General features: G+C 47.3%; 1 long non-coding RNA gene across 2 annotated transcripts in view; it reads right to left on the bottom strand.

Moving 5' to 3' along the window:
* Positions 1 to 563: 563 nt before the first annotated feature.
* LOC123585469 overlaps positions 564 to 6,000 on the bottom strand; it is a 65,014-nt gene continuing 59,577 nt past the window's right edge. For both annotated transcript variants that reach the window (XR_006706212.1, XR_006706211.1), the window contains exons 3-4: positions 5,738 to 5,914; positions 564 to 2,333 (exon numbers count right to left, since the gene is read on the bottom strand). This is a non-coding gene — a long non-coding RNA (uncharacterized LOC123585469). The remainder of the gene's footprint in view (positions 2,334 to 5,737; positions 5,915 to 6,000) is intronic.

Raw genomic sequence — 6,000 nt, 5'->3', positions numbered from 1 at the left:
TTTTTAAGTACAGAGCTGTTTTGAGATCATTCCTAAGTGAGAGCTCTGTGGGGAAGAAGAGTGAATGGTTGTTTAAGGCAGTTGCAAGGCTGCAGAGACGGCTGGAGGAACGGCCACAGATCGAACCAGGTCGGAAGGAGGCAGAAACAGATCAATGAAGGAGACTGGGCTGCCTCAATTCTCAGACACCTGGGGTGGGACAGAAAGACGAAGCAAGCTTGCAGGCAGGGAAGATTAGAAAGGGAGTGGGGGAGGGGAGGCATGAGAGGGCCAGCAGGCACAGTACTAGAAGTTTGTTCTCCTGACTAGCGGGGAGCATCGCAGCCCCCACAGGGGGGTGGGCATGCCTGCTGCAGGGGCCTCCTACCCAGTGTCCGTGCCTCTGGCTTCTCGTGGATCCAGCCAGCACTCCCCACGCTGCTCTGGGTTAGCATGAATGGCAAGAAACCTGTGTTCTAATCCAAGCTTTAGAAGAATGCCGTCGGGTAGAAACATAATGCAAGCCCCGTCTGTTATGTTATAGTTTCTAACAGCCATGTGAACAAGGCAAAAGAAGACACAGGTGATCTTATTTTTGATAATACATTTAATTTAGCCAAAAGTTTCCAAAATGTCATCATTTCAACATATAATCAATGTAAAAAATATCAATGAGATATTTATGTTCCTACGGAGTCAATGAAATCCTGTGTGTATTTACACTGAAAGCACACTCCGGTCAGACTGGCCCCATTTCAAGGGCTTTGTGGGCACAGGAGGGGAGTGGCTACTGCATAGGACAAGGCAGGGCTGCTGGGTGACCCTGAGCGTGACACTCTACGTCTCTGAGCCTCAGTTATTTTCCTCCATAAAATGAAGTTTGGGCTCACAGCATTTCTAAATTACCTTCAATACATTACGGACACACGTTATCAGCAAAGTAAAGCTCTGTTTCATAGCAAGGGACTCCACCTCCCACTCCGGCCAGCTGGTTGGAAGATGTACAACAGAGGCTGATATTTCCAAACAGCAATACAGATCCACTCAGATGACCAGGGAGTAGGCACAGGGGACAGTCCCTGCAGCACAGCCATTGCCTGTGCAGATCTGGAGCTAGAAATGTCAAGTTTGTGGCTGTACACCCCGCAGCGTTCTTTTGTGGTGTCCTCAATCTGCAGAGATGAGAAAAGGGACATTAACTTCCACAAACCATGCAGCTGCTACTAGCAATGAGGGCATCAAAGACAGAACCTTTATAAGCAGGAAACCCAAAGACCTTAAGGGTCCAATTGGTTGCCTAAGTTCCTTAAGAGAATTTAACTAGTACTTTCTTCTGGAAGGTACACTGCTGGAGGTCACACGTTTGCTGTACTGGGGGCAAAGAAGGTAGGGGGAAGGGAGGGGTCTCCCTTCTGGGAGAACTATTCCCCAGAAGATTTTTCTCCACTGCCAAACTCTGCAAAGATAAGTGCACATTCCGGCCATGCAGCTGGCTTATTATAGAATTCTCTGGAAGCTGTCCAAGTTGGATAGAATCGTGCCTCACCTATACTCTGACTCTAACTTGCCTGAGCACATCATCCCCCACCCTCTTACCTGCCTGACTTAGAACCCGTTCCCTGTGTGCAGCCGCACAGTCTCGCTTCTTCCTACCCATGCTCTGCCTTTTGCAAATGCAGCGCTGACTTGAATGCCCCCCGGCCCTTCTCCACATTGCAGAACGCATCTCAATATTCAGCTCACAAAACTTGCAGTATTTCCTCTGTGAAGACTGTCGTCATTCTACCAGGCAGAATAAGCAGTGACTTCTGTGTTTCCACGGCTCTTTGCACGGTATCAGTGCCACAGTGCTTCTCAGTGACGTGCACCAAACTCCCCGCGGTGTGGAAATGGACAGACCAGAGTTCAGATCCCGACTCTGCCATTAACAAGCTTTGTGCCTCTTGAGCAAGTTACTTAACTTCTTGCAGATTCCTCCTAAATAAAATGGGGACCAAAATAACTACCCGCTGACGCTGCCAGGTTGTTTTAGCTAATCTTCACAAGATGCCACTCAATGGTGTTTATTAAAGCCGATAGCATTGGAAGCACCAGATGCTTGTGCCTTAGTCCATTCAAAAGACATTTACTGAGCAGCTCTTAAGGGCTGACACTATTGTCGAGGAAAAGGAGAAAGTCTGGTAAATAAGTGAGTCAGTCCCTGCCTGGGAGCAGCTCGTTATCTCAATGCACAAGCTTCAGTCTTTGATGCTGGAACACGAGCTCCTCTGGAAGGCGCACAAGCAGTCGGTGACTGCCTTTGGTAACTGGGCTCTGTCGGGACACCTGTCGCCAGGCTGGAGAAAAGGAGACTGCTGGAAAGGAAACAAGACAAGGCTGTGTTCAGTAAGACGGGCCTCCCTAGGAGTCCACGTGGAACCGACAACAGCTTAACACCATCTAGAACATGCCCTTCCCCTACCTCCCTTATATTGACTTCCCATTTCAGAGAAGGCTCTGCCCCGCCTGAGAACTGGGAGCCACAGCTGAAAGTCAGCAGGGCCAGCACATGGTTTCAGGAGGATCGTGACAAAACACATCTCCCCCACCCCCGATAGGCCCAGTTTTCATGTAATGAAAGGAGAGAGGGTGCATGAGTTCATGCTGACTTAGCCATGCCTCCCTCAGGTAGACTAAGATTTGGGAAGACAAAAGGAATGTGTTTCTTCTCTAAGAAAGGAGGTATCCTGGAGGGGAGAGTGGCTATCACTCTTGTGAGGGGTCGGCGCGGGGGGGGGGGGGGGTTGCCAGAGACACCCAGGGGGCTGTGATGGAGGAGGGGTCAGCAGGGGCACGGCCAGGGGCAAGGGGCGGGGTGGGGGGGCGGTGTGAGCAGTGAAGTCAGGGAGGAGCCGGTCGGGCAGTGAGGTAGAACACATAACCCCAGGCAGACTCCTCTGGAAATAGTAAGTTCCTCCCAGACGTTAGACTCAGGTAAGCAGAAGTCTTCCAGACCCCCTCTTGCTGTAGAGAGGGGACTCAACTGCGATGCCCAATCCGGACACCTTCAGTTGACAGGACTAGATGGCATGGACAGCCCGGAGAGCAGGTGGCTAATACCACAAAGTAGGCCTCAAGCTTGCAAAGCAGAGCCCTGGGTGGTGGGACAGAGGAGGTGCTTTCCAACCTCCACCCCAGGAATTGGGATCCCCTAGGGCTCTCTCCTCCCAGGAGACTCCATCTGCCCCCAGGGAACTGGGTGGCAGCTGCTTCTGGTACTCAGTAAGCTGCAAATTTGCACTCACAGTGCAATACGGTGGGCTTGCTTCCTAAGCATGTTACAGATGGAGAGAGCTCAGTGGTCCTCACTACCTCCCTTACTGCTAACCATTTTTCCCTTGGTAGGAAAGATACCTGGGTGTACACATGGGCATTAAAGTCAGAGAAGATGAGAGAGACAGAGAGAAGATATCTCTGGAAGCTCTGATTCAAAACAAAACAAGTCATTTAAACAAGGACACAAGCCTCAGTTAGCTGCAAAACTGCCCTAACCTGGATAATACTTGGTGACAAGCAGTGGCATTTATGCAGATGAATGGGAGACAGAAGTGCTCACCGAGCATCCTGGGGACTGTGTCATTAAAAAGATGGGGAGAAAATGCAGCCATTTCTGCACAAACCAAGCACAAATCCAAAACGGGGATGCAAAGTGGTGCAGCCACTCTGGAGAAGAGCATCGAGGTTCCTCAAAAAAGCTGAAAATAGAACTACCTTATGACCCAGCAATTGCACTATTAGGTATTTACTCAAAGGATACCAAAATACAAATTTGAAGTAGTACATGCACCCCAATGTTTATAGCAGCATCATCAGCAACAGCAAGCTATGGGAAGAATCCAAATGCCCATCAACCGATGAATGTATATATATAATATATATATATATATATGCATATATATACACACACATATACATATATACACATATATGTGTGTATATATACATATAAATATATATACATATGTGTATATATACATATACATATATACACATATATACGTGTGTGTATATATACATATACATATACACACGTGTGTGTGTGTGTGTGTGTGTGTATATATAGCATGGAATATTACTCAGCCATCAAAAAGAATGAAATCTTGCCATTTGCAATGGCATGGATGGAGCTAGAGTGTATCATGCTAAGCAAAATAAGTCAATCAGAGAAAAACAAGTACCATATGATTTCACTCTATGTGGACTTTAAGAAACAAAACAGATGAACATATGGGAAGGGGTGGAGGAGGAAAGAGAAGAAAGAGAAATAAACCATGAGAGGCTCTTAAAGATAGAAAACACGCTGAGGGTTGATGGAGGGAGGTGGGTGGGGAATGGTCTAGATGGGTGATGAGTACTAAGGAGGACTCCTGTTGTGATGAGCACTGGGTGTTGTACATAAGTGATGAATCACTGAATTCTACCTCTGAAACCAATATTACACTGTATGTTAGCTAACTGGAATAAAAAAAAAAAAAAGACAAAAACCAACCAACCAAACAAACAAACACAAAATAGGGAATGAGAAGGAGAATGGGTGAATGAGAGTGGCCTATCACCTCCAGTTCCCTCTGCCAGGGTCACCCTGAGAACTCAGGGAGCTGCCACTCAAATGCACCTCTGGGGAGACAGGAAAGAGAAGTGACCGTGAATCAGAAGTTTAGTGGGCAAGTCTCGGACCTGCCCCTCAGGAGTGGTCTCAGAAAGTCTCCCAACACCTTGTTTGCCAGATTGTGAAGCATCCTCTCTCTTCGGGGCCTGGGTAATATGGCTCCACTTTCACATTCTGCTTTGTATATACGATTCCTTCTTCCAAACCCTGAGATTCTCCTTAGGTAAGAACTTTGTTTTACTCAGTCTCAATTTCTTACCCCCAGAGCCTACTTGGTATAGACTGGATGGAAGAAAGGAAGGGAGGGGAGAAGGGAGGGAAAAAGGAAGAGGGAAGGAAAAGTCTGCTGCACGAGGCAGCCTGGGATACTGCACACATCTCTTTCTTTAAGTCAAATCTGGTGGGATCAGGTATTCTGGGTTCTCGATTCAGACCACACAGTGTCAATTCCTGGCCAAGCTAGCTAGCTGTATGACCTTTGGCAAGTTTCTCATACTCTCTGTGCCTCAGTCTTCCCGGGGATAAATGACGAATTGTGATAGCATCCCTTTCTTAGGGCCGTCACAAGCACTGAATGACGCAGTGTATAGAAATAGCTAATTACAGTGGCTGGCACTTAGAGGTACACGCTAAATATTAGCAATCATTGCTACGTAAAAAGAAGAAGTAATTAAAATAAAGCCGGTGTGGTTGAATCAAGTTGGGGGATATACAGCCCCATCTGTTCTACCTCCCCGCCTCGTCCCATGGTGCTGGAGAGAGCCCCTGTGCTCCCTTTGGGTATTAGAAATCTGTGGAAAGCAGTGAGAATCACCATAGAAAGGACTCAAGCGTGGAAATCAGACCTGGGTTCCAATCTCAGATGCATGACTTAGAAAAAAGGAAAGTTCCTGAACTTCTCTGAGTTTCAGTCCTCATCTGCAATTTAGGGATGAACGAATCCTTCCTGACAGATGTGTGGAAGAAATAAGGGAAAGTATGCAGAGCATTTAGAACAGTTCACTTGGGGGCTCGATGAATTCACTTCCCTCCCTGCTAAACACCCCCCCTTACGCGTGCACGGTAGTTCATTATTATTTTCCAAGCACGTAAAGAAAGCGGCTTACTTACACAGCCGTGAGGAATTTGACAACATCCAGCCCCGTTTGGACATGTGAGGTGGTCCTTTCCCTTGTTTGATGGACAGCAGTAAGTACTCAGGGTCTCCTGCAGCCAGACCTGTCAGCCTTCTGCCAACATCGGGGACAGACTGCCGTCTGACAGAACTGCCCCTTCCAGAGGCCACATCTTTAGCAGACAGCAAAAAAAGAAAAAAAAAAAAAAAAAAAAAAAAGAAAAAAAAATGCAAATCAGGAAATATGTGGCTTTTGAAA

Source organism: Leopardus geoffroyi, chromosome C3 (assembly GCF_018350155.1).
Source record: "Leopardus geoffroyi isolate Oge1 chromosome C3, O.geoffroyi_Oge1_pat1.0, whole genome shotgun sequence".
NCBI classification, from domain to species: Eukaryota; Metazoa; Chordata; class Mammalia; order Carnivora; family Felidae; genus Leopardus; species Leopardus geoffroyi.
This window is presented reverse-complemented; position numbering and strand designations above follow the sequence as displayed.